The sequence below is a fragment of the Drosophila suzukii genome, chromosome 3 (genome assembly GCF_043229965.1).
Source record: "Drosophila suzukii chromosome 3, CBGP_Dsuzu_IsoJpt1.0, whole genome shotgun sequence".
Lineage (NCBI taxonomy): Eukaryota > Metazoa > Arthropoda > Insecta > Diptera > Drosophilidae > Drosophila > Drosophila suzukii.
The window spans coordinates 17984162-17994631 of NC_092082.1; positions in this window are offsets into that span (position 1 = coordinate 17984162).

The window sequence follows — 10470 nt, forward strand, 5'->3', positions numbered from 1 at the left end:
GGTATAAGGCCTGAGAGCGAGTCTTGGTCGAAGCAAAGGTACATATTTTTTGAAAACTTACAAGAAAAATTACTTATTAACATCTTAAAGGTCATATGTTATTCAATTAGTAGAAGAATGGATTTTAAAAACTATAATTAAACCTACTGTAACGCAGAGTTCATGGGATTTACATTACAAGGTTATGTACAGGTAAGGAAAAATATAGAAACCATCATTAAAGTTCTCAGTTTGAAAGAAGACATTAATAATTTCTTAAATTATTTCTTTCAGATATTATCAATTGATAATATATTTATTTACATTTTCATTTTAGTTTTTTGCTTGAAAAACTAATATATTATCAATTGCTTACATATTTATTTACTTATTCATTTTTAATTTTCCCTTGACGTTAAAAAAAAAATAGTTTCAAATAGAATCATCGGATTTGTACTTACAAGAAACAATATCACAAATATCGCTTCAATAAAATGTAAAGGATTAAGAAGAACTCAATTTTCTTTTATTAATAAAAACCAAGCTAAAATTGAATTGAATTGAAGTTCTAGTCTTCATCTCTGCTACACGAAAAACCCCTTCAGCAAATTAAAAATTTCAAAATCCTCTTATCTCCACCTGTAGCAGAATTTCAGCTACATAAATTGTCATTATGTATTTGCGTTGAAAAGCAAAATAGCATATCTGTTATTTGCTGTTGACTGGTTTCGTTGTACACGAGTCTGTTTTGGTCTTTTTGTTATGGCCAAGTGCTGGAAACTATTTGTGGCTCTGTCCACTGGCCACTGGCAAGCAAAAGTTATTTGTTGTGTGGCTTCTTTTTCCTTCTTTTTGCTGCAATAAAATTTTTGTGTGACATGAATTATATGAGACTAAACGGAGGAGTGGAGGGAAAAATAACCAGTAGCAGGACCATAAAGTAAATGAGACGTCAGCTGAGAATAGTTTACAAATTGCAATTTTATGGCAAGCCGAGGATGATGGAAAAGCAAGTTAGTTAGGTTTAAATAGAGTTCTTGAAATGCACAAGTAGCAAAGAAATACAAACAAGGTCCGGAGAGTAAAGTAGTTCTACTTTAAAACAGTGTAGCCAAAGAGCAAATAAATTCAATTAAAATTGAGCGACATTGTGACACATGTAAGCAGGCAATTCTATCCTCGTCTGGGGATAGAGGTCCTAAACCACTTAACCAACACATTCCGACCTCGGAAAACAACCCGAAAGTTTCCTTTGTCAATGTGTCTGTGGGTTTTTGAAAACTTTCGGCGTGAAATGTGTCACTCAAAAGCAGCCGCTCCGAAAAACAACTGAACTTCCACCAAGTCAAACAGCCGAGTTCGGCTGCTTCATCTTAGGCGAAATACAATCAAGGGAAACAAAGAAAAGTTACTGGGTGATGAATATTAAAGTTTTTTGATTAATTATTAAAATCAAAAAGAAAGAATGATTAATTTTGTATAACTTTGTATAGTTTGTTTTGAGATCTTTAAGGTATCAATATAACCACTTTAATATGACAAGGAAAATTTACTTGCCCTTATATGGTCATTTTTAGTTTTAAATCACTTTAATTTTGGAATAACTAAGAATAATTTAATTTCCTATTTAAATATTAGTTGCATCTGGGTGCATTCCTAGGTCCATTTGGGTTGCATCCTAGGTGTATCTGGGTTGCATCCTAGGTGCATCTGGGTTGCATCCTTAGTGCATCTGGGTGCATTCCTAGGTACATGGTAAATTCATGGTAACATGGTAATTCTTAAATCAAATCATATTTGGGCTAAAAGCAAGAAAGATTTAATAACAAAGTAAGAAAGTTTCAGGCATGATTTAAGGTGGAATAATTATGAAATTAAATGAGTTTTTATTTTATTCTAGTTATAGAAATAAGTAATGGAAACTGAAACGAAATAATCGTGATATATATAAATAATATTAATATTTTAAGTTTACGTAAGTAAACTAAGTAAGTAAGTAAATAAGTAAGTCTAGTTTATGCGCCTTGTATACCGAGTACTTTCAGAATAAACAGTTGGGAATTATTAGAGTTGGCACCCTCTAGGTACATCTGGGTGCAATCCAGAATGCGTCTAGAGTGTCGCACTAAGGGTGCATCGTCGTTTTTTGCAAAAAATGCGAAAAGTTAAAAATTTTCAGGTTTGAATGCCAATGGATTGGAAATTAAGCAACGAGCTCAACGAGGTATGACATTCCTCAATCTGACGTTTAGTTATTTTTAAAGCAGCCAAAAAGGTGAATTTTTAGGCCGAAAAAATAGGATTCCGGTTTTGGTCGTAGTTTAGTCAAATCAAGGCGTACCGCTAAAAGACCGACAGTTTTGAAGAGCTTGCTACCTCTGCTATCAGTCCCAATTACTTTAAGAAAAATGTATTTTTTGACAAATTTTCGCATTTTTTGTAAGGGGGTGCATCGTCTTTTTTTGCAAAAATTCGAAAAGTTAAAAATTTTCAGGTTTGAATGCCAATGGATTGGAAATTAGGCAACGATCTCAACGAGGTATGACATTCCTCAGTCTGACGTTTAGTTTTTTTATAGCAGCCAAAATGTTAATTTTGAGGGCGAAATAATGGGATTCCGATTTTGGTAAAAAATACGAGATTCAGATTTTAGTCAAAAATACGATTTTTATTTCCAGTCTTGCAGTCGTAGTTTAGTCAAATCAAGGCGTACCGCTAAAAGACCGACAGTTTTGAACAGCTTGCTACCTCTGCTAACGATCCCAATTACTTTAGAAAAAATTATTTTTTGACAAGTTTTTGCATTTTTTGTAAGTGAATTTTGAGGGCGAAAAAATAGGATTCCGATTTTGTAAGGGGTGCAACCCTAGGAACATATGGGTGCAACCCTAGGTATATATGGGTGCAACCCATCAAAAAAGTGAATTTTCAAAGCGAAAAAATAGGATTCCGATTTTGTAAGGGGTGCAACCCTAGGTACATCTGGGTGCAACCCTAGGCACATCTGGGTGCAACCCTAGGTATTTTGAGGACGAAAAAATAGGATTCCGATTTTGGTCAAATACGATATTCAGATTTTAGTCAAAAATACAATTTTCATTCCAGTCTTTCAGTCGTAGTTTAGTCAAATCAAGGCGTACCGCTAAAGGACCGACAGTTTTGAACAGCTTGCTACCTCTGCTAACGATCCCAATTACTTTAAGAAAAATGTATTTTTTGACAAATTTTCGCATTTTTTGTAAGGGGGTGCATCGTCTTTTTTTGCAAAAAATGCGACGTTTATTTTTTTTATAGCAGCCATAGTCAAAAATACGATTTCCTTTCCAGTCTTTCAGTCGCGGTTTGTCAAATCAAGGCGTACCGCTAAAAGACCGACAGTTTTAAAGAGCTTGCTACCTCTGCTAACGATCCCAATTAATTTAAAGAAAATTTAGGATTTAAAGAAAATAGGATTCCGATTTTGAAAGGGGTGCAACCCTAGGTACATCTGGGTGCAACCCTAGGCACATCTGGGTGCAACCCTAGGTGTTTTGAGGACGAAAAAATAGGATTTTGGTCAAATACGATATTTAGATTTTAGTCAAAAATACGATTTTTCTTTCCAGTTTTTCAGTCGTAGTTTAGTCAAATTAAAAAGTACTGCTAAAAGACCGACTGTTTTGAACAGCTTGCTACCTCTGCTAACGATCCCAATTACATTAAGGAAAATTTATTTTTTGACAAATTTTCGCAGTTTTTGTAAGTGAATTTTAAGGGCGAAAAAATAGGATTCCGATTTTGTAAGGGGTGCAACCCTAGTAACATATGGGTGCAACCCTAGGTATATATGGGTGCAAACCATCAAAAAAGTTAATTTTGAGGGCGAAAAAATAGGATTCCGATTTTGTAAGGGGTGCAATCCTAGGACGAAAAAATAGGATTCCGACTTTGTAAGGGGTGCAACCCTAGGTACATCTGGGTGCAACCCTAGGCACATCTGGGTGCAACTCTAGGTGTTTTGAGGACGAAAAAATAGGATTCCGATTTTGGTCAAATACGTCATTCAGATTTTAGTCAAAAATACAATTTTCTTTCCAGTCTTTCAGTTAGTTTAGTCAAATCAAGGCGTACCGCTAAAATACCGACAGTTTTGAACAGCTTGCTACATCTGCTAACGATCCCAATTACTTTAAGGAAAATTTATTTTTTGACAAATTTTCGCATTTTTTGCAAAAATTGCGAAAAGTTAAAAATTTTCAGGTTGAATGCCAATGGATTGGAAATTAAGCAACGATCTCAACGAGGTATGACATTCCTCAGTCTGACGTTTAGTTTTTTTATAGCAGCCAAAATGTTAATTTTGAGGACGAAAAAATAGGATTCCGATTTTGGTCAAATACGATATTCAGATTTTAGTCAAAAATACGATTTTTCTTTCCAGTTTTTCAGTCGCAGTTTAGTCAAATTAAATCGTACTGCTAAAAGACTGACTGTTTTGAACAGCTTGCTACCTCTGCTAACGATCCCAATTACCTTAAAGAAAATTTATTTTTTGACAAATTTTCGCAGTTTTTGTAAGTGAATTTTAAGGGGGAAAAAATAGCATACCGATTTTGTAAGGGGTGCAACCCTAAGTACATTTGGGTGCAACCCTAGGTACATCTGGGTTGAATCCTAGGTGCATCTGGGTTGCAGGTACATGTTCCAGGTGCATTAAAAAGAAGAAGTGGTGGTTCATCTTAGGCGAAATACAATCAAGGAAAACAAAGAAAAGTTACTCGGTGATGAATAATTTAAGTATATTAAAGTTTTTTTTATTGATTATTAAAATCAGAAAGAAGGGAATGATTAATTTTTTATAACTTTGTATAGTTTGTTTTGAGATCTTTAAGGTATCAACATAACCACTTTAATATGATGAGGAAAAATTACTTGGGTTTATATGGGTTTATCTTGATTTGAAATACTTTAATTGAGGTATAACATAGTCAAACTGTCAAACAGTATTTTAATTTTTAATGACATTACCTTTAAAACTAAATTTATATATATCCCTCATTAAAATTTTCGGTTAAATTGTTTTCCCTTTACTGATAAATTTCTCGTTTCTTACCACCTAACCACATTTGTGTACACTCATATATGCTTGGTAAACAAAAGTTTATTCTATTAGGTAAAGAAATTTCTCTGCCAGAAAATCAGGTAACAAAGTAGCTCAAGTAGTTTCGAAGTAATTCAGTTGAATTTCCGAGCACAGCGAACTTCCAGGCCAATTGCCGACGCCTTGAGGAAATGTAACTGCCTGCCGAGAATGGCTGGAAAAACCTAATGAAATTGTCTCCGGCACGGTTGCAAAACCATCGCTGAACAAATGGCAAATTAAGTTTCGAAAATGGTTTCCACCTACGACCATGGCAGGTTGTTCCAGTTATTCCTGTTACCAGACCGTCGGAAACCGACGGGGAAAAAGCAAAGCTAAATGGCTGACAAGTGCATGCCAGTCAAAGCGCTTGACTGTTGAGATGCAGCAGTCCACGATCTGTTGGCGGGGTCGGGTCCCAGAGCACAGGGCTTGGTCCTGGCATTCCCAAATGGCTTTCAAACTAGTTAAACTGGCAAGAGCTGAAGGTCCGCACTCTAAACGTTGCAATAGGGCCCTCAGATTGCCAATGTCGTGTGTGGGCTGCCCAGGAAAAGTGCGCTACAAAAACTTCACCCTCAATTGAATTAAATGCTCCGGCTTCCAGTTCCTGCTAAAAAATGCAGTTGTTTGCCAATTTTTCAAAAGCACCGATTGCAGGTAATTCCAATTTTTTGTCCCTATCAATTAACTAATAGTGTGAACTCGTTTAATGAAAGTGAAGTTACATATTTTTTCAAATGCTTTAAGCGCGAAATGCATTAGCAAATTAAATAGTGGGCAGCAGAAAAAAGTATCCACAAGTGCAAGGACAATATAATTACTCCTACTCTAGCGAAGTGATACTAAAAGCAGGGCAGGTGTAAGCCATTAAAACTTACCCTATCATTTTGTTAATAGACTAACAAATATGCAAATTAATGCAAGTGGTTGTACATAATTATTAAATTAAATTTGTTTAAGTAAGTTACTAGTACTGTACATAGACCAAAAGTTTTTGTATCAATGCCCATGCAGGGTATTCACATAAAGTGTCCACAGGAAGCGCATCCTGCAAAATCGCCAGAGGAAAATTCCCTCACGTGGAGTCCCTGCCTGAACCCACAACTCTGCCAGATTTCCCTCTTTTCCACTGTCTGCTGGCCGGCATTTTGTTTACATTTGCAGTATCTAATGACTTTTCGCTGGAGGCAGCCGCTGTCTCTGTCAAGGGAACAAAGAGTTTCAGCACTTAAGTGCAATGCAATGACTGTCCCCAAAAGGGCGAGACAAACAGTACAAAAAACGAGGACTGAAGCTATGGTTGTGTGTCCCGACTTTGGGATACCATATGGCTTTAAGGGCTCCACTCCGTGGGATACAATATTTACTCTACTTGTATAAGATCACTCGCATTAATGAATGTAAAATTATATTCGATGTTTTAAATCAATTGGTATTAATTTGAATTTGACATAAATATAGATAAATAAATAGATTTTCAAGTGAGAATTTATAAATTCATAAGTTTAGGTTACGTTTGGCTTAATCAAAATACTTAAAATCTTGTTTTATAATTTATAAAAAGTTTTTAAACAAATATTTTTAATTATTATAGTTTTAAGAATTTTAAAGACCCTCATGTTTTAAGCGTAATGGGTACTGGAAAAGCTGGCTGGGATGAAAAGATGTGGCACAGTTGGCCGGCCTGAACTTGGCCAGCAGTTGGCACTCATATTTGACGTTTTGGCCGTGCCAAAAGCTGTGTACACAACCAGAAAGAGACAAGAACAGGCGATAGACAGAGAAAGAGACGGGAACAACAGAGGCATCCGGAGACCAACACATAAGTAATTGCATTTTTGCCGTATAAAACACTTCCGGTTCATTAAACTGGCTGGCCCGAGGCGACGGGCAATGGTCTTCTGGAAAATGCACATGCATAAACATTTGGACCAGTTCTAATGACCCTCTACTCCGCTGACTTTGTGTTTTTGTAAGGACATTGGCATTGCTTTTGTGTGTTCAGGTTTTACCAAGGATCGTTAAGGAATCGTGTTTAAAAGTTTAACTTTTTCAAAAAATATCAAAAATATTTTAAAATAATTTTAAAAAGCTGCACTGAAAAACTATGAAATAATTAAAATTTATATAACAAGGAAGATCACAATGTATGGTTATGTGGGCGGTAGACAGATTTACGGTATGGGCGTTAGAGTGGGCGTGGCAAACTTTTTTTTAGGTCAATCGATAAGTATTGACGAGACAAATTTATTTTAGTTAAAATTTTGTATCTAGCTTGAAAATTGTGGGCGCCATAGATTTGGGCGGTTTGTGGGCGTTAGAGTGGGCGTGGCATATTCGCGCAACAAACTTTCGCTACGCTACGAAATCTAAATCTGAGATCCCAATGTTCCAGCTGTATTAAAAAAGAGTGCGTCCAGACTGTGTCTAGTTTGTTGCATCTGGGTGCATTCCTAGGTGCACCAGGGTGCATTCCTTGGTGCATTTGGGTGCATTCCTTGGTGCATCTGGGTGCATTCCTAGGTGCATCAGGGTGCATTCCTAGGCGCATCTGGGTGCATTCCTTCCAGCGGCATTAAAAAGAAGTGCGACCAGAATGTGTTTTGTTTGTTGCATCTGGGTACATGTTCCAGGTGCATTAAAAAAAAGTGCGTCCAGAATCAGCCTCGATCATGCTTTTTTATATAGCATTAAAATTGTGGGCGCCACGGATTTGGGCGGTTTGTGGGCGTTAGAGTGGACGAGGCATATTCGCGTAACAAACTAGCGCTGCGCTCTATCTCTCTATCTTTGATATTTTCCGAGATATCCGCGTTTATACTTACGATTTTTTAAAATTTGTGGGCGTTAAAGTGGGTGTGGCAACCTTTTTTATGGGTCAATCGATAGGTATTGATGAGAACAATTCATTCCAGTTAAAATTTCTACTCTAGCATCAAAGCTGTAGGAGCCACAGTTTTAGGCGGTTTGTGGGCGTTAAAGTGGGCGTGGCACGCAGCTGAACTTGCGCTGCGTAAGAAGCTCAGGAATCTGCATGCCACATCTCAATAGCCTAGCTCTTATAGTTTCCGAGATCTCAGCGTTCATCCGGACGGACAGACATACTGGCAGACGGACATGGCTAGATCGACTCGGCTAGTGATCCTGATCAAGAATATATATATTTTTTATGGGGTCGGAAACGCTTCCTTCTGCCTGTGTGTTAAAATTAAATTAACCAATTTATTATGATATTTTATTGAAATATGTCACACGAAGCTTAGAATTCAATAGGCAGATATTTGTTTTATCTTTCCCACAGTGTACCAATCGCAAGTCAAGACAAATACCCAACATATTAATATTTAACAAATACACTTGATTATTAAAAAAGCAAACATTTTATATTATTTTTTCCTCGTCAATTCCTTCTGAAGAAACCCTTAAGTTAAACAACTGCGGCAAATATTTGCATAGACACTCGGAAACAATGTGAAGGACTTTCCGGAAGGAGACGGCGCCTGGAACCGGAAGTTGCAGATCTAACTTACTTTGGTTAGTTTGTGTTCGTGCTATGCAGCGTAAATAGAAGTAACTTGTATAAACAGGTTTCTTAGTTATATAAGCTGCTGCGTAATTAGTAAAGCTCGAAACTCAAGCCGAGAGCAAAGTTTTGCTTTGACTTACACTTTAGAATACCCAACCAGACAAATGCAAGACCCGTTTTTTCCCCGCCCAACTCTACAGGCCATTTATCTTAAACCGTTTCCTCCGAACCAGATTCAAAATCTGAGCTTAGTTGGGGCTCACTTTTGCTACAACTCATTGCCATATGGAAATTGAAGCGATTTGTTTAGCACGAACATATGTTAAATGTTGATTTTTCATTTGCCATTGCCATTGCAAAGGATATGCGTAGGGATGGAAGGCCGAGGGAAATCCGAGGGAAAGCCGAGGGAAATCCGAGGAAAATGCGATGAGCAGGACAATGGAAAAGGCAGCGGCGACAGCGAAACCAGAGAAATGGCAGAACAAGCAAATCAAATGAAACCCTTCATCAAGTGCAAAACATTTTTGGGTGCGACGAGTGTCACAAAAGGAAGACAGTTCCCAAAAAAAAAAAAAGTAAAAACCGGGAATCTGATTTGATAAACGGACGAGAAACGTGCAGAGGATTTCTCTTTTTTCCCTGCATGTGTAACAGCTAACTTGGTTACCGATTTTACAACAAGCAAAAGGGCTAAAAACAAATCCCCTCTGCCATCGACTGCCGACCATCCGTCTACATTTGTGGGTTCTGCGGTTTGGGTTTTGCCTTTTTCTATTTTCTGGCTTACTCTCCCAGTCTCTGGATCCCTCACGAAAAATCGAGGCTATGCATAGGGCCAGGAGACATCTGGGCTAATCTTAAAGCCCACTGAACTCACCTACTGACCTGTTGGCTTTAACTTGGCCGATTCCACTGGGTGATTTTTATCTGCCATCTTTCACTGGCTCAATCAACCGAGTTGTCTATATTGAGTATGCTTCATTGGCTTTGACTGAGCCACTTTGTATTCAAAAAGCAGCCTGTCAAGCCAGGTGAAATAATGGACATGACGGATTTTTTTTTAATTCGCTACCTGATGAGAACAGTAGTTGCAATAATTTAATCAAACATTTTTTCTAAAATTTTAAAAAGTGATTTAATATATCGAGTATCATAAGGTATTCATATGGAAATATATTTTATTGTTGTAAAAAATTATATACTTCTTGGTTCGTAACATTTAATACGGCAACACATTTCTTAGAAATAAAACGAAAATCATAATCAGTTTCAGACACTCTTTCTGATAAAACGTAAAATATTGAGATCCCTCCATAGCAGGACCTTGGAAAATGGTATCCTACAAGTCAAACTAATCTCTTTTCTCTTGTTCTGCTGCTGAACTAACCCTAATGAACATGGACAGCAGTGAGCCAGTCCGAAAAAGGCAATGGTCACTGGCAGTTGCTGATATTGATTGCATTTTGCACTTGCGGGCACTGCCTGTCAGTCCGAATGTTTGGTTTTGGATGACTGAGAAGCGTGACACTTTTCAACCAGCTAAAGAAACCCGGTTCCAGTGAAAATGTAATTTTCGGGAAAATAAGATGCGGTTCAGTGATAAGTCAGACATAGCGATTTATTTGGATCAAAGTCAATGCAAATTATGTACGCATCTTTGGTGAGTACGCGAAAATCCATGGGACATATTACGCATACGCCGAGTAAACATATTAATTATACGCCCTCGACATTGGATGGGTGTAAATTGTGCGGAAATTTCAGGGCAGACAATAAATCAAAATATTTATTTACGATTGCTGTCTATAGGAAAGGCGTTAGCAAAAGGCTGGCCCACTTC